General features: G+C 50.8%; 1 long non-coding RNA gene across 1 annotated transcript; it reads left to right on the top strand.

Moving 5' to 3' along the window:
• Positions 1–884: 884 nt before the first annotated feature.
• Positions 885–23,325, top strand: LOC116743711. The gene is made up of 4 exons (XR_004346861.1): positions 885–991; positions 14,080–14,136; positions 20,064–20,123; positions 22,461–23,325. It is a non-coding gene; the product is annotated as an uncharacterized LOC116743711 (long non-coding RNA).
• Positions 23,326–23,586: the final 261 nt, after the last annotated feature.

The following is a 23,586-nucleotide window of genomic DNA, read 5'->3' as shown; positions in this document are numbered from 1 at the left end:
CTAGGGTTACTTCGATCCTTTAAGACCGAGTTCCCTCCTTTGTAAATGATGCATGCTGTTTTGTTACCTTGTTGTTCCCTCTCCTCTCAGTTTAGCCCCCATTCCTTTAGGAAACCAAGCTTCTTGCACTCCCCAGGCCATGAGATTCAGACAGGGTTACTAATCACAACTCCCACCCCATCTCCTACACTTAGAGACGGCTAAAGGCCCAGCTGGACCAATTCTAGTATCCCGGCCTCTGGAAACAGTGACTGGCCTAAGGAATGGGCCTGTGACCCAAATCAGGCCAATCAGAATCCTTGCCAGGATTTGACATCTGGCTGCTGGGAGAGGCAAGCTCTTTCTTGTCTATGGAGTCCCAGATTGGGTGATGCAAGCTTGGAGCTGCCAAGGGTTTCAACTCCTCCCTCCCCTCCCTTCCCCTCCCTGTGAAGAATTCTAGCCGTAAAGGGAAAGGAAGGTCCATTCCAATTCCCATCACAGACAGAGAGAAGCACAATAAAGACGTTAAGAAACAAGAGATCCAGTGCTTTTATTTGAGCCCCTGGATCCAGCCATGCCTGAGGCAGGTCTGTCTCTGCTCATCACAGTTCTGTGGGACACTGAACCCCCTCTTCAGTTTGAGCACTTTGGATTTTGTCTCTGACCAAAGAGTCCTAACAGACTTACTTATCTGGGCTGTTGCTGGGATTAAATGAGTGCTCTGTAACACCAGCTTTTAAAATTGCCCTCATCACAGTCGTTCATGTATCTGTCTGGAGCGTGGGATTACAGCTGAGCTGAGCATGTGTCAGCCTGGCCTCCCCGGGGGCCCTGCTGCTCACATCATGCATCCTCGTCAGAGCTGTCGCAGCAGCTCCATTCCAGGGTGTAGTGTCATGGCCCTCCTCAGAGCCTGGATGGCGCCCAGGCTGATGGCTGCAGTCAGGGCAGGAACCAGCCGGCATCTCTCAGCTCCTCCTCTTGCCTCAAATGGAGGAGGCTCAGAAGGGTGAGTGACCATGGTCCTTCAGGACCAACTCACTTGTTCTATGGAAGGGGAAACTGAGGCCCAGAGAGGGCAAGGGCACAGTCATTAAGGTTCGTAGCTTTCTTGTGGTCTCTTCCCCTGGCCCAAGTAAGAATTTATCAATCTCTCCACTCATTCATTTGTCCCTCCCTTCCTTCCTTCTTTCCTTCCTTCCTTCCTGCCGTTATAACCGAGCTTCTACTGAGGTGGTAAAGACAGAAAGGGGCCCGCATCCAGGGTCCCCAGGCTGGTCCTCTGAGCCCCACTGTCTTCTGTGTCTGTGAGGTCACATCTCCCTGTCTCATCTGGGCTGTGCTGGGAAAGGCAGGTTTATCTCCTCCCCTGACTGGGAGCTCATCATGGCCACACCCATGCCATCCATTTCTGTGACTCCAGGGCCCAGCTCTGCTATCAGTAAGTGATGGTGAATCGGGAACCCAAACAGGAACAGATTTTGGAGGGGGGTTGTGGAGTTTGGCGTCAAGGGGCCTGAGCCTCATTTCCCCCACCTGTCAGATGGAAACAATAACCCCACCCTCAGGAATCGTGAAATGAAACGTGAGTTATAACCCACTGGGGCTCAGCGGGAGTCACTGCCTGTGTTGCCTTGACATGTATCTCCCTGATCCCAGGTGCCTGGGGGCAGGCCTGTCTCCCTCCCCTGGTGGGGAGCTTCTTGGGAGGGACAGGCTCTGCTGGGCCCAGCGCTGACTCCCGTCCCAGGGCCCGGTGCACAGGAGGTGCTCAGGGAAGGTCTGATGAACAGAGGGGATGGGCGAGTGGGCCAGTGAGTGTTTATCCAAGCCGTCCTCCTCCGTGGCGCTGCCTGGGTGGGTCCCCAGCTCCAGGATGCCTCCTCAAACCATCCCTGTAACCACAGTGAGGGACTTGCTACTCTTCCCCCAACCCCATCCCCTGGCACCCCCCACCTGACTGGGAGATCTTTACTTTTATTCATTCATTCGTCACAAAAATGTTTATTGTGGACCTACTACGTGCCAGGCTCTGTTCAAGGCACTGTTCACAAGTACCGAAGTGAACAGAAAAATGATCCAAACACTGCCTCACCTCATGGCGCTTCTGGTCTAGAGGCTGACAAACGAAGGAAAAGACTGTCCCATGATGCCAGGGAGCGACGAATATGAAGGAGAAGGGGAGGATGTGGCAGGTCGGGGAGGAGCTGGAGAGTGAAGGGGACCCCGTCTTTGTCATCACCCTCCCACCATGACCCTCTGCCCCCTGCACAAGGTGTGTTGGGAGGTCCTGGTGGTGGGAAGCAGAGTCCCGAGGGAAGTGAAGGTGGGGCACTGGAGCTGGGGAGACAGCAGCAGTCCTGTTCCCGGAACCTGGGCAGGCAGGGCCAGGGTGCAAGGGTGAGGAAGCCGTGTTGCAGGCGGGGCCCAGGCAGCGACCTGGCTGGCAGCCAGGTCAACTGAGACTTTTTGGGGACACCTTTCTTAGGAGCTAAACTGGTTCTTGTCCCTCCCCCTCAGGATCCATCCAGGGTGTCCACGGCCTACAAAGAACCCAGAGGGCAGGGATTGGAGACTGTATGCGTCATTCTTTTTGTGTGTTCACTGCTCGTTCTGGTCCAGGCACTGGCAGGCAGCTTTGGAAGAGGCAGCCACGGTGTCCTTTCCTGGGTCCAAGGGATTCAGGAAGAAAGTGATGAGCAGGGGAAGGGCCAAAGGAGAGAAGGGCTGACTTGGGGGTGCATGGGGTCTTTCCCTGGCCCTGCCAGATCCTGTCCTGCTGGCACCTCCAGGTCCCTCCCACCCCCAGTTCCAGCTAAAGAACATGAGACTTCAGGAGCCTGGGCTCAGTCTCCAGGGCCAGGGAGCAGCCTGCCGCCCAGGTCGCATCCCGTGGCCGCCCAGGTCGCAGCCCAGGCCGCCCAGGTCGCAGCCCGTGAGCCTGATATTCTGCAGCAGGATAATTAGTTCATGAGTCATGTTGAGGGGCGTACTGGCCCTGCCACCCCACTAGACCAGCTCGCCTGGAAACACACACGCTCAGTGTTCAGTCAGGCCTGACCACTAACCCGGAGAACACGCACAGTCAGCACGTAGACAGGTCTGACCACTAACCCAGCTCACCCAGAGAACACACCCGCTCAGCGTACACACAGGGCTGACCATCACATGGAACCAACCAGGCAGAGCCATGAGCCTCGCTGCGACAATGACAGAGGCAAATGGAGCAGGAGAAAGAGCCAGCACAGGCTCGGGGGGCGCACACCCTGGCTTAGCTACTCACTGTGTGATCCTGAGACAAGAAGCTTCACCTTCCCGAGCCTCTGTTTCCCCATCTGTGACATGTGGGTAATAATTCACCTCTCACAGGCTTGTTCTGAGGATGATACTGAACCGTTTACTCTGAGTTCATTCATGCTGAGACTCTCCGGCTGATTTCCTTCCTTTTGCCTGTAATACCTTCCCCTTTGTCCATCTAATGAACTCCTATTCATCCTTCAAAACCCAACAGAGCTATCCCCTCTTCTAATGACATCTATTGTTTCAGCTTTTAGCATCCATTCTTCTTGTGGCAACAGTACATTACTTTCTCCTGGGGAGTCACCTCCCAGACCATAGTTAGTCACGTGATCCTGGGGAAGGTCAGTGAGTGTGGTGTCAGGGAAGGCACAGCCACTCAGAGACCCCAGGTGGAGGCAGAGATGGAGCAGGGAGCAGAGACCCTGACTCCCTCTCCCCCCACCCTCTCCTCCTGCCCTCTGGGCTCCTGTGGGGCCTCCCACTGGTCCAAACCCATGAAAGTCCATCTTCAAAGAAACCCCGATATAGTCCACACAGGTCGGCCTCCCAGCACAGAGCAGGGCAGAGCAGGGGAGGGGCGGGGGACAATGGTTCAGGGGGTGGGGAGGGGTGAAGGAGGAGCAGCAGCCACAGAGTATTCCTGACAGTGTTAATGGTGTTACTTTTGGAGATTTTAGACTCTTTATATTTTGGTGTCATTTTTGTAACAAGGTCAAACCATTTTTCAACATTGAAGCTATTTATTTTAAGTGACCAGAAAGGGGAACCTGGGGAGCCATACAGAAACCCCATGATGCCTCCACACTCAGGGGCAGAATGTGGGTGAGGAACAGGTGAACTTGACCTTGTGACCCCTTTTGGGAAACACGGTCTCAGAGGCTCATTGAGGCTCAGCATGTGCAACAGTGCTGCGGTAACAAGTGGGCTGGGAGCCTCCGACCTGCTGTGTGACCTCGAGCAGGTCCCGCCCCCCACCCCAGGTCTCAGTTGCCCCATCCTGTGCAGGGGGTGCTCCCCTGACCTCTTAAGGACCTTTCTTCCTCCTGAGTGCAGGAGTCCTCCGAGAGGTAAGAGGGTGTGGACCCTGCCAGGAGCCTGGGGTTTTCCTGTGAACAGAGACTAAAGAAGCTGAACCTGTTTACTGTGAGGAATATAGAACAGACACATGGCCCTGGTAGGTGCTTTGGGCCTTCCAGGATGATTAAAACCCAGTGATGAAGACTCATAATCAGTCTTCTGGGACAAGCAAGAAAACCAAGGGCCCGGTGCTGCTGCAGCCTGTCTGGGAAGGGAAGGGAAGGGAAGGGAAGCATCCAGGACAGCAAGGAGGAACCTTCCAGCTGGAGGTGGTGCAGAGGCCAGGGCTGGGGCTGGGGCAACATCCCCACTGTCCTTACTTGGAGGTGTGACCTTGGACCAGCCCCTCTGCCTCTCTGGACCTCTGTCTCCCTAGCTATAAAATGAAGGGGTTGAAAAGATAATCCCTGTGGTCCTGTCCTGCTCTGTGACCACATCGATTGGGGAATATGGCAACAGGTAAAACTGGGGGGCAGAAGTCTTCATCATCATCATCATCATCACCACCATCATCATCACCATCATCATCTTCACCATCATCATCTTCACCATCATCACCACCATCATAATCACCACCATCATCACCAGCACCATCACCATCACCACCATCATCACCACCACCATCATCATCATCATCGTCATCTTCACCATCATCACCATCACCATCATCACCACCATCATCATCACCATTGTCATCTTCACCATCATCACCACCACCATCATCTTCACCATCATCACCATCACCATCATCACCACCACCATCACCAGCACCACCACCACCACCACCATCACCACCATCATCACCACCACCATCACCAGCACCACCACCACAACCACCAGCACCACCATCACCATCACCACCATCATCACCACCACCATCATCATCATCATCGTCATCTTCACCATCATCACCATCACCATCATCACCACCATCATCACCACCATCATCATCACCATTGTCATCTTCACCATCATCACCACCACCATCATCACCATCACCATCATCACCACCACCATCACCAGCACCACCGCCACCACCACCATCACCACCATCATCACCACCACCATCACCAGCACCACCACCACCAGCACCACCATCACCATCACCACCATCATCACCACCACCATCATCATCATCATCGTCATCTTCACCATCATCACCACCACCATCATCACCACCACCATCACCACCATCATCACCACCACCATCACCAGCACCACCACCACCACCACCAGCACCACCATCACCATCACCACCATCATCACCACCACCATCATCATCACCATCGTCATCTTCACCATCATCACCACCATCGTCATCTTCACCATCATCACCACCATCATCACCAGCACCACCACCGTTATCATTACCTTCACCTTCATCATCATCATCATCACTAGGAAGGGCCACCTACTGAATGCTTCCTATGTACGAGACAGTGTGAAGAACCTTGCTTTCTTCTTCTCACTGAATAGTCACTGTTATTGTACCCAATTTATAGTTAAGGAAACAGGCTCTGAGAAACCAAATGACTTGCCCAAGATTGTGAAGTGTCTAAGGAGCCAGCTGGCGGGGACTGGAATTAGGACTAAATGACTCCAGAATTTGTGGCTTTAACCATATGTGGCATCAGCTCCTGTCTGTGTGCCTGGAGTCAGATCTCAGCAGACTCTTTGGTCCGTCAACATGGGGGACCATTTTCTCCAACCCTTTCATGGTCCAGTGCAGGAAACTGAGGCCAGAGAGGGAAAGGGACTTGTTCAAGGTCATGTTTTGAGCCAAAGGTGGAGCTGGGCCCAGAAAATTGTTCTCCTCTCTGTTTCTTTTTACTCCTCCCCTATGTTGCTTCCAAGGATGTGACCTCTGAGCCCCTCAAATATTCCATTCATTCCACAGAGTCTTATGAACACGCATGCCCTGCTCTGGGCTCTGTGCCACGAGAGGGTCAAGGAGGCACCGGACCCAGATTTTTCCCAAGGACTGTAGTATCTAGAAGTGACCACTCACACGGCTAATTAATCCAGGCTTCAGACCCACTATGGAATGAGCTTTCACAGGGAAACATCCAGCAAGTGGCAGGGAGGTCAGGAAGCCTTTGGTCAGGGTATGGGTCAGACTCCAGGACTCAGGCCCAAGGGTCAGGGTCTGCTGAGAAGCTGGTGGTGGAGCAGAGGCACGGCCACCCCCGAGACTTGAAACACACCCAGGACAGATAAACTCAGGGACTTGCGGGCCTGGAAGGCTCACCATTGGAGGTGAACACAGCACGTGGTATGCAGGAGGTCGGTCATCAGGGGGTGCACGGCAGCTCTGGACTCTGGCAGCTCGTACCCAGGCCCCCTGGACTTGGGAGCAGCTCCAGGACCTGTAGCCCAGCCCCCTGCAGCTTTGAGCCCCTGACTCTGCCCCTCGGAGGGGGTATGGGGAGCCACTCTCTGCCAAGGTCTGCAGCCTCCCCCTGGGCTCGGGCAGAGAGGAGCAGCCGCGCTCACTTCATGGCGGCCCAGGAGCCCCTGGCAGTTGACCGGCCCCAGGGGCCCAGTTTCCCCTCCATGGACACACACAGGCTGTTCGGTCGGCCTTTGGAGGTGAACACAGCACACTGGAGTCTCAGCACCTCTGTCACTATGAAGTGTGCCCCCCCCCAAAAAAAAGTGTGCCCTAGGGACTTCCCTAACGGTCCAGTGGTTAAGCCTTCGCGTTCCAATGCAGGGGGTGCGGGTTCGATCCCTGGTTGGGGAACTAAGATCCCACATGCCTCGTGGCCAAAAAACCAAAGCATAAAACAGGAGCAGTATTGTAACAAATTCAATAAAGACTTTAAAAACATGGTCCATATCAATAAAATCTTAAAAAAAAAAAAAAGAAGTGTGCCCAGGCCCCTAGCTAATCTCACTGACCCTCAGGTCCCAAGTTCAGGACGCCTGCCTCCCAGGCTGCCCTGAGGACAAAACAGGAAGATGCTGTCACTTCCATCACAGAACCATCATTTCCTGCATTGATAATTCGTACCTTTCTCTGAATCCTCCAAGCAAGGAAGGTGCTGTCACTGTCCCCTCTGCAGATGAGGAGGCTCTGCCGGGTGAGATGCACACCTCAAGTCCATTGCCATGAGCGGCCCGGTCAGGACACAGCCCAGCCTCCTGCAGCCCTGCCTGCGCGTCCCCCTCCCACTGCCATGTCCTCCTGCAAAGACGAAATGCCCGTCATTAAGAGACCTTGTTCTTAGCAGAGCTTTTGGACAAGCGCTGAACCAAGCAGGGCTCGGTCACACGCAGCTTTTTTTTGATGGCCCTTGTTTGTGTACCCAGACCAGGCAATCTGGTTACATGTGTTGAGATATTGCTTGAAGCTGCTTGATGGTCCCTCTGTAAGGGGACAGATTGTCCTAACATATTGTTGGTGGGGGGAAAGGGGGAGTGACACACAGAGAGAGAGAGATACGGAGAGAGAGAGAGATGAAGACAGAGAGAGACAGAGGCAGAGAGAGACAGAGACAGAGACAGAGAGCGGGTATGCACAGACCTCCATAACAGGACATGGTGAACACTGAAATGAGCTGGGCTTTTTTTTCATGACACTAGAATGTCCAAGGGATTTTGAAAAAACACGATGTCTCAGATCCTTCCGCCCAGCAGAAACAGGAGGTACTTGTAGGTGTGGGGCTCGCAGAACACAGGGGCTCCTGTGGGCCATGCAGGCAGGGGACCCTGAGGGGGCTCTTCTGCACAGACCGGTGACCAGGGCTGTCAGCCGTGTGAAGAGGCAGGAGTAGGCAGAGGATGGCTCTGCCCTTCCCTCCCACGTGAGGGGCTTTGGGATTGTCTTCCAAATATGAGGGGACAAATCCTGTTAGCTGGCCGGTGGGTGTGAGGCACCTCCCTGCCTTGTGGTGTGAGGGATGGGGGGGCGGTCTGAGGGTACCTTTCTGCTCATCCCCTGCCCTCAGGGAAAATCTCTGGGTCACCTGATACACACCCCAACTCCTCCTTCCTGAGTCCATCCAGGAAATGCTTGTGCTGGCTCTGAGGTCTCAGCCCCGGAGGGGCTCAGGGAGCAGCTGGAGAAACACAAGCACAGAACTGCCTGACATGAGCCTCCGCAGCTTTTCCTGAGCACCTACGACGTGCAGGCCCTGGTCTGTACGCTTCCCATGATGGTCTCACCTGGTCATACCTCCACCGCAGGACGACTGTTGTTTCTCCATCCTGGCAGTGGGAAAACAGGGCTCAGGCGGACTGTGTCTGGTCCAAGGCACCACAGCCAGGAAGGGGTTTCCTTCCTTATCTCGTGCTATGTAACAACCTCCCCTCCAAAAGGCATAGCTTAACAAACAACACCCCAAAAGGTGTCAAAGCTCGGTGGGGATGGCTTATCTTGTGCTCCCTGTTGTACTGGGGCCGCGGTTCACTTGGGACTACAGATCGTTTTCTAGTGGCTCACTCACGTGGCTGGAAAATCGGTGGCACCTGTCAGTCAGCTGTGAGTTCGGGCTGCAGCCGGGGCCTCCGTCCTCTCCAGGTAGCCTTTCTCTGGGTGGCTCTGGATTCCTCAAACTGTGGAGGTGTGATCCATGATCGGGCATCCCCAGAGAGCAAGGTGGAGGATGTATTACCTTTACAATGTAGCCTTGGGAGTGATGTAGCATCACTTCCGCAGAAGTCACCAGCCCGCCCAGATTCAAGGGGAGGGCAGGAGTGTCTTGTCACATTGCAAGCAGAGCCTGTGGAAGGGAGTTATTTCAGGGCCATCTACCCTCAAGCCACAGTGGCCCTTGGTCTGTGCCTCACACAAGCCCGGCTCTTGCCTGCCTCAGGGCCTTTACACAGAAGGCTGTTTCCACGGCTAGTTACTTCTTATCCTTTCGATTTTAGTTTAAATGCCACCTCCTGACATCTCTCATCCTCCTACCTAAGTGGATTCCTTGGTGACACCCTCGTCACCCCCATTATTCACCCTCTCTTTCTTCCCTAGAAAACGTGGTGTGCAGTGAGCACGTCGCTTTGCTGAATAGAGAACATTTCCTAGCCTTCCCCATCTCATAGCTGGGTGGCTTGGGGGCGTCATGTGACTTTGTCCGGCCCATGTGACGTGAGCACATGACGCATGCACTACGGGCTGCAGTGGTCCTCCAGGTGAGGGATGACGGAGGCGTGGGCCGCCTGTACCTAACGACGGTGGAGAAAAAGCAGTCAGATTCTGGATGGATTTTGGAGGTAGAGTTGGCCTGCTCTGCTAGAGGACTGGGTGTGGGGTGTCCCACATGGGGTGTGACAGAAGGAGGACAGAAAGTGAACCCAAGGTTTTGGCCTGAGCAACTGAGATGGGGGGCGAACTGAGATGGGGGAGCCGTGGGGCGAGCAGGCTTGGGGAGAAACGGTGTGGTTTCCTTCGGGCCATGCGGGCACTGTGATGTCAGTCAGAGAGCCGAGAGTGGGCACGGGCAGGCCCTGGAGGAACGGAGGCAGGCTGGGCTGAAGTTACACACTTGTGAGCTGTCAGTGCAGAGACAGTATTTAAAACCGCAGGATGGATGAGACCACCACGGGCTCCAGAGTAGAGAGAGTGGATGAACGATGACCAACCCTCAGCATTAGGAACGTGGAAGACCAGGGAGCACATGCCATTGGCTGACATTCTCTTTGTGCCACCCCTGTCTTGCCAAGCCTAGCAAAGGACCAAGGTGACCATTTTCCTTTGCCATTCTGGTCCTGAGATATGGAGGGGCTGGTTTGGTAATGACTGTGACACTGCCAACCTCAGCTGGCACCAGCATCATCCAGCCTTCCTCTGACCTTCCTGTAGTCTGTACCCACTACTCTAGTCCTCAAACGCTGTTTTAGACCACCACCCTCTTGAAGCCCCCTGCCCAGCAACTGACCTGACTCCTTCCCCCTGCGGGAAAGTAGAGCCCTGAGACACACATGCCTTCTCTCTATCAGTGAATGATTCTATACATTCTTAGTCATTTCAGAAGCAGAACTGCTCCTCCCCTGCTGGAGGCCAATTTCTTCCCGCCCCCTGGATCCATCTCCTTCTGCCTCTGTGGGGGCCTGTCCACAGCAGCACCTTCCCTCTCTCTCCCCTTGCCTCAGCTCGTCCAGCTCCGTCAGCCCAGGCTTCCCTGAATATCAGCTGCTCGACTCTCCCTACACATGATCCTGAAATAAATCCTTCCCTTCAAATCTCCCAGCCCCCCCGAATCCACGTCCTCCTACCCATCCACACGCTGTTCCCTGGGAGTGTAGGGGGCAGTTATGCCTCGAGAGTCAGTGGGTAAACGCCCATCCTCCAGCAGGATGGTGCCGAGGCGTCCTCCATGAGGTCCTCAGAGCGTCCCCAGCAGGACTGAGCCCCAGTGCCCACCGCTGTAACCCACTCATGAGCCCAGGCTATGCTGGCTCTCCTCCCTGCCCTGCTCAGTGTCTCCATGTCCTCACTCGTGCTCCCTGGGCTCAGCCCCCAGATGAACTACCGGCACCAGAGCCCTTGTCTCAGGGTCCGCTTTGGGGGCCCCACCCTAAGGCCCATGCCCGCCCCACCTGCCCCTGAGGCAGTTCTGCGCTCCCTCCACCTGCTCCTGGTGTCTTTTCTTGCACTTCTTGAGACAGACCCTCTGTCTCCTGTTCCAGACTGTGAGCCCCTCGAGGGTAAAGGCAAGCTCTTCATCACCCCTGTGTCCCCTTTACCTGGCACGTTACCCGGCCCATCACTGGCCAAGAAGTGTTTGCTGAGTGAGGGAGTGAGAAAGTAAATGGGTAAATGATGACATGAATCTCCAGGGCACCTACGCTGGGTGACAGACCCTGTGAACTGAATTATCCCATCGGTGTGGCCCTCTGAACCCCTGCCTCCTCCTCTCCTATCGGGGGACCTATTCCTGACGCCCCTGCCAGGACCTGAGGCACCTCCCTCTGCCATCGATACCTGTTCTGCCCTCTATAACACCGTCATAGTTGGCTCCCAGGACGCCTCCTGCCAGGAAAAGTCCCCAGACAGGGAAGTGGGTCTCTTGGTGGGAGATTCCAACTTCAGTTAAATAAAGGTTACAGGAGCCCAGGGAGATGCTATTATAGTGTGACATAATTCAATGCCACCAGCCAGCAGATGTTGCTTTGGAGGGATGGATTTGTCCCAGCTGGACTCCGGGGCTCGTGCAGAAGCACTCAGAACAACTACCTGCTTCTGATGTGCGCGCTTCAGGAAATGATCATTTCTACAAGTCAACTTATTCAGCCCAAGTACCTGGGGCCGGGTTTCCAGCAGGAGGAGGTAAAATCATTGCTGGGGAAGTGAAGCAGCTGCTCCCAAGCCAAGAGGTCACGGAGACCATGTCCAGTTTTGAAACTCCTGAGGGAACGGGCCACTCTGAACACAACCAGAATGTCTGGGGGATTCGAAATCAGCTACCTGGTCCTGTGAAAGATCGCTGTACACGTAAGAAAACTGAGGTGTGTAGAGGCAGAGGAGAGGCTGCCCAAGGTCATGCTCAGTGAGTCAGTGGCAGATCTTGGAATCTTATGTCTGAATCCAAACAGATCTGTCCCCAACCATCCCCAACTTCTCAGAAGAGCAGGCGGGCTGGGAATCATGCTGAAACTAAAAACAAACCAAAACCAAAAAAAAAAAAAAAAAAGACAAACCAACCAACACCCTGGATGACTCACAGGTTGTACTGGTCTGGAAATTAGGGGCACTGGGGTCTGGTGTGGCTCTGCCCCTCATTTGCTGTGGACATTGGGCAAGTCTATTCCCTTCTCTGGGCTTCAGTTTCTTTATCTACAAAATGAAGAGGTTGATGATTCCTAAGGGGCATCTCACGCCCCAAAAACCTATGGGCCTCAGTTCCCCCATTCAAGGGGGTAAAATGCTCCACTTCCTAGGATGCTGTGAGAATCACATGATGTCCAGAAGAAGCTCCTTGGAACAACTGTGTGACGGTAACCTTAGGAACAGCGTTGTCATCACTCCCACGTCTGCAGCAAGGTGATGCTGAGGGCAGAGCTAGTTCCACATCTGAGCTGCTAGAAGGAGTGAAGGGGAAAACAATGTGTCATCTCCCAGGAGGTAGTTCTCGAGCTGGGCTGTAGGTTCAGGGGGTCCCAGACCCCCTCGCTATAAGGTGGAACCTCAGATCTCAAGATGCCTGTCCAAAGGGGACTTGGCATGTGATGGGTTTGGGCACAAAGCTGGGAGAGGATGAGGAAAAGGAGAGGGAGGCTCTATACACTGGTGGAAAAGGTGGGCTCTAGAATCTGAAAGACCTGAGGTCAATGTCTGGCTTATCAGTATTTGCAGGATTTTGGTCAAATCATTCAACAGTTCTACGGTTCTAACCCCAATTCTCACATCTGTTAAATGGAAATGAGAATTATCTTGAGGCTAAGGCTGGCAAGATACTTAGTATCACGTCCGGCCCAGGGTAGGTTCTCAATACACAGCAGCCAGCAGCAAAGCAGGACCAGTCCCTGCACATCTGCAGAGTGAGGTGGTCTTCAAGAGGGACTGCAGAGCCCACCCTGCTGACTGTGGAGGCAGGAGAACGAAGGGGCTTGTTCATGGAGAAATGTGGAAGGGCTTGTCCAAGCCGACAAAGATCTGAAGGACAGATTCCCAGAGTACAGAGGTAACAGACTGCATCTGCCTACTTCTGATAATGTTCATGACAGCAGGGATTATTTGTATCTATCTAATAGCAATTATAGTAGTGGAGATTACAGACATGAGTTCATTGACTAGTGGTGATTATAATAATCATTGTAACAGTAAGCTAAAGACAAAAGTTCATGTCAATACGTCAGTCGGGAAGAAATGCCAGTGTCAACCATGATCAAATGACTGTCACATGTATAAACAATAGGCATGATGTTAGAGAGATGGGAGAGGGGATGATGGGGCACTGACCATGTGCAGACACCCTGGGTACTCCCTGGGGTCGGCATTGATATCAAATGAGGTGCAGCAGGTGAAACAAGATCCCCCAAATCCCACGGTGGTGAGTGCAGCCCAGACTCCAACCCAGATGTCTGAAACCAAGGCTCTGACCACCCATCAGAGTTGGCCAACGCCACATCTTCAGGCTGGAGCTTCCCAGGCCTCACAGGCCCAGAAAGATTGGGGGACAGAGTAGCTGGGGACTGAGGGGCTGGGGTGAGGGGAGCTTCCCTGCAGTCCTGATGGGCTGGACAGGAATTATCAGCAGGGACCTTGTCTTCAAAGCCAGAAGGATGGATGCACTGAGCTCTGGACTTTCCAGCTCCCTGGGTTTATGTAATCCTTGTAGGTTTTCCCCTCAGCACCCGCCAAGGCAGAGCCCCTCACAGCCATCTGCCCAGGTAGATCTTCCTCAAGTAGCTGAGGCCACAGGGCTGTGGGGAGACCTGGAATTCAGGATGCACACACTTATGAAATGGGATAAAATGCCAGATGAATATTTGTCCTAGATTTTCCCTCTGGAGTTACTGAACTATGAGATATAAGTTGTTTAGCTATGAGAGATATCACACAGGACAAGTTATTATGTACATATTTATTTAGGTACTCACATGCACAAGAAGGTAGACACGCACGTACACACACACACACACACACACACACACAGGACAAAAGAACCCTAAAAAGGCCCTTCAGGGACATAAAAGTCCCAAACCCATCAAAAGTCTTTTTCCTGGCATCCTGAGTCCAACCCAGGAATAATCAGCCCCATCTTGTCCCCCCAGCTCCTTTTCTTCCCTGCGGCTGAGCTTGCCCTGTGGATTCTGTCTTCTGAGTGAAAGGTAAGTTTTCATTTCTCTTGGGTATATTCCTAGGAGCAGAATCTCTGAGTTGTACAGTAACTCTATGCTTAAGTTTTTGAGGAGCTGCCAAACTTTTTCACAGGGGCTACACCATTTTATATTCCTGCCAACAGTATATGAGGGTTCCAATTCCTCCATATTCTCACCTACAATTGCTCTTGTCTACTTTTTTGCTTATAGCCATCCTAATGGCTAGAAAGTGGTATCTCACTGTGGTTTTGATATTCTTTTCTCTAACGGCTAAGGATGTTGATCATCTTTTCATGATCTTATTTGTCATCTGTATATCTTCTTTGGAGAAATGTCTATTCAAATCTTAAGCCCATTTATAAATTGTTTGGCTTTTTATTGTGGTATTGTAAGACTTTATATATTTTAGATATAAGTTGTTTATCAGATATATGATTTGCACAATGTTTTCCTGATTCTATAGTTTGTATTTTCACTTTCTTGATGAAGTCCTTTGAAGCACAAAAGTTTTTAATTTTGATGATGTCCAATTTATCTACTTTTTCTTTCACCACTATGCTTTTGGTGTCACATCTAAGAAACTATTGCCTAATTTAAGGTCATGATGATTTCTGCCTATATTTACTTCTAATTTTAGCCCTTACATTTAAACGTATCATCTATTTTGAGTTAATTTTTATATACAGAGTGAGATAGGGGTCTAATTTCATTCTTTTGCATATGAATAGCCAATTGTCTCCGCATCATTTGTTGAAAAGACTACTCTTTCCCCACTGAATTATCTTATCCTTTTTGAAAATCCAGTCACCATAAAGATAGTGCTGTATCTGGACTCTAAATTCTATTTAATTGATCTATATATTTTTCCTCATGCCAATACCACACTATTTTAATTACTGTAGTTTTGTAGTAAACTTTGAAATCAGGAAGTAAAAGCCCTCCAACTTTATTTTCTTTTTCAAGATTATTTTGGCCAGTCTGTATCCCTTGCATTTCCATATGAATTTTAGGATAAACTTGCTAAGTTCTGAAAAAAAAAAAAAAAGACAGCTGAATTTTGGTAAGGATTGCATTGAATCTGTAGATCAATTTGGGGAGGATCTCTATCTTAGCAATATTTAGTCTTCCAGTCTACAAACTTTCCATTTACTTAGATCTTTCCATTTATTTAGATCTTTAATTTATTTCAACAATGTTTTGTAGGCTTCAGAGTGTTTTGCACTTATTTTGTTAAATTTATCCAAAGTATTTTATTCTGTTTGATGCTATTGTTAATGGAATTATTTTCTTAATTTCATTTCAGATTGTTCATTGTTAGTGTGTAAAAATACACTTGATTTTTGTATATTGATCTTGTTTACTTCAACTTTGCTGAGCTTGTTCATTAAATTAATAGTTTTTTGTGTGTGTCTGTGTGGATTCCTTAGAATTTTCCATCTGTGATATCATGCCCTCTGCAATTAGTGTTAATTTTCTTTTATTATTTAGATGCCTTTTATTTCTTTTCTTGCCTTATTGCCATGGCTAAGACCTCTAGTGCAATGTTGAATAGAAGTAGTGAGAGCTGATATCCTAGTCCTGCTCCTGATCTCAAGAAAAAGCTTTCAGTCTTTCACTGTTATGTCTAATGTTAGCTGTGGGGTTTTTGTAGATGAACTTTGAGTGAAGAAATTCTTTTTTTATTGTTGTTGTTTTTGTTGTTGAGTGTTTTTATCATAAGAAGATGTTGGATTTTACCAAATGCTTTTCATGCATCTATTGAGATGATTGTCCTTTATTCTATTAATATGCTGTATCATGTTGATTTTCATATGTTAAACCAACTTTGCATTCTTGGGATAAGTCCCACTTGGTCATGGTGAATAATCTTATTTATATCCAGTTTGTTAGTGTTCTGCTGAGGATTTTTGCACTATTTTCATAAAAGTTCTGTAGTTTTCCTTATGTATGATATCTCTGACTGGTTTTGGTATCAGGGTAATATTGTCCTCATAGAATGAATTGGGGAGAGTTCCCCCCTCTTCTATTTCATCAATACAATTTGCCCTAGTTGAATAAAAGATTGGAGGTTTACAACAACTGGGGCCTTGTCTTCACTTCTATCCTTTACTCTCTGAAGAATATTCATTCTTGCTTGGTTACCCAACACGTAGCTGGGCACACAGGGCTAAACACCCCAGTCAGATCAAACTCCTACCTCTCCCGTCCCCACATTCCTCCATCCTCAACTCCAGGAGTTATTTTTATGGCATATTTTTCCAGTAAACCCTCTTCTCTGTTCCCTCTGCCCCATCCTGCTCCCAGGCCCGACTCATCCCCCATCTGTATTATTGCAACAGCTTCCTCTCAGGCTTCTAGTTTTTCTCATTTCCAGTCCCTCTGCAGAGACAGTTTTTAAAACCCCCGTGAGAGCAAATCACAGCTCTTCTCAGTCTTCTTCACTGATGTTCCATTTCCTGAAATGCAGGGATTCCAAAACGAGTCTACTGGGGCACTCCTCTTATTGAGGGAGAGTTCCTGTGTCCTCAGGGTGTCTGGAAGCAGAGGCTGAAGCCACCAGCATACTTGTTCTTTGAACTCCTCAATTTAATATTTCAAATCTATGCATATTTAAAAATAATTCTTATTTACTTATTTTTAATTTTGGCTGTGTTGGGTCTTTGTTGCTGCGTGTGGGCTTTCTCTAGTTGCACTGTGCGGGGGCTAATCTTCGTTGAGATGTGCAGGCTTGTCATTGCGGTGGCTTCTCTTGTTGCAGAGCACGGGCTATGGGCATGTGGGCTTCAGTAGTTACGGCTTGCAGGATCTAGAGCTCAGGCTCAGTAGTTGTGGTATGTGGGCTTCAGTACTTGTGGTTCACAGGCTCTAGAGTGCAGGCTCTGTACTTGTGGATCATGGGCTTAGTTGCTCTGCGGCATGTGGGATCTTCCCAAGCCAGGGCTCGAACCCGTGTTCCCTGCATTGGCAGGTGGATTCTTAACCACTGCGTCACCAGGGAAGTCCCTCTATGCATATTTTATCCTTTATAATTTATCTGTAGTGCTTTAATATCAAATAATGGGCATTTCCCCTGGTCTTGGAATAAAAATGACACTCTGGGAAGATGCCCTGTGCCTACTCCACGGCTCACTGCTATGCATTCCCCAGGGAGACCAGGAGTTAGACGATAATATTGGGACATCTTCCTGTATGTCAGCTTTACTCCAAGGTCAGGAAAGGTCTTATTTCATATTAAAGCAATCACGAAGAGATTGTGCTGATAATTTCCTAGGGTTGCACAAGCCCCAGGCTTTTCTGAGCAGGCCCCTAACTTCCCCATGTCACCATCCGCCACGTCACCTCATTCCTCTTAGCTTCACCCACAGATCTCAAACATGACATGTGTGTCCACAACATACACATTGCACACACACACCGTGGTACACATAATACACACAAATGCACGTATACACATGCATCTGTGCACCCCACACCACTGTTCAAACAACCCTGCAGTAGTCACCATTTTTCACCATTTCTTGGACAGAGCACAAAGACCCACGCAGTCCCCTTGCGTTGGGGGAAGAGAACTAACATTTACTGAGCACCTACCTTGTGCTACGCACCATACATGTGCTTCCCCCCTTAAGCTTTCCACCAACCTTTTGAAGTTCATTTTAAAGATAGTGAACCTGAGTCCCAGAGATATGACACCCATCATGCAGCGGGTGGGTTGCCAGCCTGGGATGGTGCCTCTACATTCTGTGGGTCTTCCCTCGCCCCATCCCCACTTTTCTGCTGAAGAGAAATAATCAAAGTCGCAGAACCTTTCAACTATTATTTTAGACTAATAGAATGAGCGTCCTCTGTGGTAGTGTTTAATGATTATCTCACCACTGGAGGGGGTCTAGGCCTCAGCTGGACAGGGAGGGGAGGCTCTGGTAACTTCTAAGGCCTTTGGGGCCCAGGGGACACCTGCGTATCTCTTGTGAGTGTGTTGTTTGCACCCCAAGCTGTTTAGGTTTATTGGGGCCCAGCAGAATTTCTTATACGTCTCCCACCTCCCTCACTACCAGATGCTGCTGTGCTCACACTAACCTTAAAGAAAAGCTGCTTTTTCATGTAAAAATCTTCTCTTCTGGGCCATCAAGTCTTTTTTTTTTAGATGTTGCGGGTAGGAGTTTATTAATTAATTAATTTAGTTTTGCTGTGTTGGGTCTTCGTTTCTGCGCGAGGGCTTTCTCTAGTTGTGGCAAGCGGGGGCCAGTCTTCATCGCGGTGCGCGGGCCTCTCACTATCGCCGCCTCTCTTGTTGCGGAGCACAGGCTCCAGACGCGCAGGCTCAGTAGTTGTGGCTCACGGGCCTAGTTGCGCCGCGGTACGTGGGATCCTCCCAAACCAGGACGCGAACCCGTGTCCCCTGCATTAGCAGGCAGATTCTCAACCACTGTGCCACCAGGGAAGCCCCATCAAGTCTTTTTGAAACTTAAATTCCCACTTGGGAGTGGACCGAAGAGACAGGCAAAGGCTGTTTCCGGTGTTCAGCAGAGGCAGTTCTCTGGGTGGAAGCCCTCGCAGGAGCCACTGCCTGTACCCAGCCCCCCAGCCCAGACCCTCCGCAGAGAGGGAAGGAGGAAGGAAGCCTGGCCAGGCAGATCACACAGGCTTAGCGTGAGCCCCATCTCTCCCCTCACCAGCTGTATGACTCAGGCAGCTTTCTTCCCTCTCTGAGCCTCAGTCCCCTCATCTGTGAAATGGGATTTTTAAGAGTCCTGTCATTTATGGGTCACAGTGAGGACTGGGAGATAAGGCACACGGAAGGACAGGCTGAGCTCCTGGCACGTTCAATATGTTGCCATTGTTGTTATTATTCTCTTTAGTGTCTGATACCCCAGACTTTCCAAGCCGGAGTTTAACACTGGGCCCCCAGATGACAGAGTCTGATGGCCACCTCAGAATCACCGCGAGGCTTTCTGAAATGCATAGCCCTGAATCCCATCCCAGGAGAAGCTGATTCCTTGCTCTGGGATGGGTCTGGGGAAGACTCTGAGACTCAGGGAAGGTTGGCCACCTTGACTGAGGCCCAGGGGTCTGTAATGTCTCACTCTCAGCATGTTTAGCTTTGAGACAGGCTGGGACCTGGGACCCTTTGCTGCAGTGCTTGCACCTGGACAAACATCTCCTCCATCAACAAAATGCAAAGAAGCTATAAGGGCCTAAAAATAACTGCACGCATGCACAGTTGGGGCAAATTATGAGCAAGTTACAAAAAGACCAAAAAGCCACCCAGCACCACCAAGAGGGTGGGCAGAACATCTAAGCCACCCCTCCAGCCTGACCCCTGGATGCACCGCTACCCTCACCCCATATAGGAACTAGCTCGTCCCACCTCAGGGAGCAAGCAAGGGAAACTGTTACTTGTTCTGCCTCCCCACTGCTGCAGCAGGGGTCCCAATAGAGCCTTGTCTGAATTTCTTGTCTGGCCTCTTATCAATTTCTACTGACTAAGGAGACCAAGAACCCTGGTCAGTAACAACTTGGTTCCCACCCTGGGGGTGCCAGCTCTGGGAAGGCCCTCCCCTTGGGGCCTCCCTGCCTCCAGCCTTCCTCTGAGGTCTGTGCTGAGTCTGTACAGGGTGCCGACCACAGCCTGACTGGCTCTGGCTGGTGCCTGGGCCTGGGCTTCTCTCCTCAGCCCCAGCCCTTGGTGGTGGAGAGAGCATGAGCTCTGGAGTTGGGCTGACCAGGTCTGGGTCCTGCTCCATCATTTACCAGCTTATGAGGCAGCTGCTGCCCTGGACTTACAGCATGGGCTCTGATGTCAGATGGCCTGGGGTTGGTTGATTGCTGGCTTTGCCATTGGAAAGCTCTGTGACCTTGGGCAAGTTGCTTAACCTCTCTGTGCTGGTGTTTGCGCATCTGTAAAATGGGGATCACGATGGCCCTTCTCTCATTAGGTGGTTGTGAGGACTGAGTTAACACATGCAAATCATACTTGGAAGAGAGCCGGGCCTGAGGTAAGCACCTGTGAGGTCCAGATGTGGTCATAAGCTGTGTATCCTCAGGTACGTCATCTAAGCATCATGAACCCCAGGTAAGTCCCCTAAGTGTCATGAACCTCAGTCTCCTCACAGTGGAGAGAACACTCCCCACCTTTGGAGACTGGCGTGAGGATGGATGAGATGAGGTCTGAGAAGCACCTGAACTCCTGGCCCCTGCCTATTAGTCCATGTGGTGGGTCGTGAGCTTCATCTCCAACACCCCGTTCTGGCCAGAGGACTCCATGTCCACTGGTCACTCACCTCAGACATCCAGTCGTCCACCCTTCACCTGGTGATAATATTACCGTCTTCCTGGAGTTAGTAGAGGACCACATGAGTGACTGCTCACAAAATGTCTGGGGCAGGGCTGGCTGCCTAGAAAGTGCTCAGAAGACGGGACCTTACTATCATCAGCTGGGATGTAGCTCCACTCTTAGGATGGTGCAGTAGACAGGGAGGACAGCCAGTGGCTGCTGCCACTCTGCCCCGATGGGAGTATGGCTGGTGTGGGTCCCTTCCCCCTACAGAGCCTCATTTTTTCCATCTTACAATGGAGTTTGAGCCGGGATGGAAGGCCTGTCCAGCTCGGACTCTGAACACGGCATTCAACTAATCTCCCCATCTGTCCTTTCTTGACTTGTCTGTCTGTTCTGCCCCCACCCCTGCTTTAGCCCAAACTGAGGAGGTCACTTGTGTCCCCTGGGCCACACTGGGAGTGAGCCTCTCATGTCTCCAAGAGCATCCATGCAAGTTCCCAGGACAACCTGCTATGTGCTCATTGCCATGGAAACACTTACCACTCTCCAGTTAGTTTTAGTTCAGCCTGGATTCAGTTGATTGCTTTGACTAGCCATGGCTGGGGCTTTTTCTAGAGTGCCTCAGTGGAAGGGCAGAAATGGAAAAAATCACTCTTCATAGGGTCTAGTTGAGAGTAAAGGGGGAAAGAAATCCACTATGCCACACTCAATAGCATAGGCTCTGTATGTTCTTATGAGTAAGTCTAGTTCACATATGGGGAAAAATGCTCAGAAAGGTTGAGTCCTTTGCCTGAGATCACACAGCTAGTATGAGACAGAGGCAGGATACAAACCTGCCTGGTGGGAGTGATGCTGAACACTTGGCCTCTGTGCACCAGTGCTGAATTGAATCTCAGAGACAGAGTTTTGGGTGAAGTAGAAAAGAATAGCTTTATTGCTTTGCCAGGCAAAGGGTGCCACAGCAGGCTAATGCCCTCAAAACTGTGTGTCCCAATGTGGAGACGGTAGTGAGAAGTTTTATAGTAATAGTTCAAAGAGGGCATGATCAGCTCGTGGACATTCTTCTGATTGATTGGTGGTGAGGTAAGTGGGAGTCAGCATCATCAACCTTTTGGTTCCAACAGGTCTGGGGTCTACGTTGGGTGCTTGTGGGCAGCGTACCGTTAACTTCTCCCACCAGGTGGGAGTTTCAGTTTCTGCAAAACAGCTCAAAAATATTGTTCTGTATATCCCTTGAGGGGGAACCAGGACCCTGCCCCAAGGCTGCACTGTTGTTTCTTTTGACAGTTCCTCCCTTGTCTCCACATCCCTTCCCTTCCCTAGTTACATCCCTTCCCTAGTTACATCCCTTCCCTAGTTACATCTCTTCCCTAGTTACATCCCTTCCCTAGTTTGCAGTTGTTTGAAACTGCTCTTTGGAACTCAGGGAAGGTCATAGAGGCTGAATGAAGCCTATATCCTATAATCAAGAAATGGGGGGCACAGAAAGGATTTTGTGCCCAGGAGCCCCACAGGGTCTGCTCAGTATCTACTCACAGAAATTGCCAGTTCCTTGAAGGCTTGGACGTGGACAAGCCTTAATCTTTCTATTCCCAGCCTCTAGGGACTGCGTGGTTTAGAGCAGGAAGTCAAAAAGTATTTATTGAGTTAATGAAAATAAGCCTGCGTTGAATACTTCTGTGAAGTTGTTTGCATTTTGACAAAAGACAAAGCCTAAAGCCATAGGAATAAGGTTCCAGTGGTTGAATTTCAGGCACCAGTAAACTCAGGACAGAAGCTTCTTCCATTGTTTGGTGCCTGGAGGAAGAAGCGGCTGTCTCAGCAGGTGGAATTTTCCATTCATGGCTTTCCAGTGCAAAAACAGTCACATGGTCTCCTGAAAACATGTGTGTAGTGGAAACAAATGTGTTTCCCCTTTGACTTTCTGGTGGGAGGAGACTTCTCTCCAGTCCTGTCAGGTTTCCTTGAGCTGGTTCTTGTTGACCGAACATTTCTGCCTCACATCCTTTCCTCGCTGCCTCATGGTAATGCCCTGCTGACCTTTCCTTTATTCCAGCTTTTCAAGCCCAAACATCAGTGCTGCTCTGCCTGCTGGGGAGATCCCAAAGCTGGTTGGGAGTTGGAAGAAGCCTTGTTCTGTCGCTTAGACATTTCCACATCAATGTCTCTGGCCTGGCTGCTGCTTCTGAGCTGACCTGGGGCCTGTCCTGATCCCCAGGCTCCTCCCTGGTGAGTAGGGCCCTGTGGAGCTCCAGGGCACAAAAGCCTTTCTGTGTCCCCCATTTTCTTCGATTACAGGAAATAGGCTTCATTCAGCCTCCATGACCTTCCCTGAGTTCCAACGGGCAGATTCAAGGGGTTGTTAATCAGGGAAGGGAAGGGATGTGGAGACAAGGGAGAAACAGTCAAGAGAAACAATAGTCAGCCTTGGGGCAGGGTCCTGGTTCCCCATCAAGGGATACACGCAACAGTATCTTTGAGCTGTTTTTCAGATACTGAAACCCCCACTAGATGGAAGAAATTAATGGTTAACGATGGTATGCTGCCCACAAGCACGTAGACCCCAGACCAGCTGGAACCAAAAGGTTGATGATGCTGACTTCCAATTGCCTCACCACCAACCAATCAGAAGAATGTCCACGAGCTGATCATGCCCTCTTTGAACCATTATTATAAAACTTCTCACTACCCTCTCCAAGTTGGGTCACGCAGTTTTGAGGGCATTAGCCTGCTGTGGCACCCTTTGCCTGGCAAAGCAATAAAGCTATTCTTTTCTACTTCACCCAAAACTCTGTCTCCTAGATTTCATTCGTTGTTGGGGTGCAGAGGCTGCATTCGGCTTCACTGGTCCTCTGGCCAAGTCCCCCTCATGCCACACTTCCACACACTGACAGCCTCTTGGACCTCAAACTCATCCAACCCTCCACTCTGCCCCAGAGTGATCCTCAGCTGCACGAAACCAACTGGGTACCTCCTGCTGGAAACCCTTCCCAGGCTCCACAGTGTCCCCGGGTCACGGTCCAAACTCCTTGGCTCTGCGCCAGCCACACAGAGGCACGGACATCAGCCAGGTACACACCAGGCAGGGACCTGCCCCTGCTTTTGCACCTGCCTTTTCCTCTGCCTGCATGATTTTTCCTCCCTGATGGCCTGGCAGGCTCTTACCCCTCAAGACCCAGCCC

This window comes from Phocoena sinus, chromosome 1 (assembly GCF_008692025.1).
Source record: "Phocoena sinus isolate mPhoSin1 chromosome 1, mPhoSin1.pri, whole genome shotgun sequence".
NCBI lineage: Eukaryota > Metazoa > Chordata > Mammalia > Artiodactyla > Phocoenidae > Phocoena > Phocoena sinus.
The sequence above is the reverse complement of the archived record's forward strand: the minus strand, read 5'-3'. Positions and strand labels throughout refer to the sequence as shown.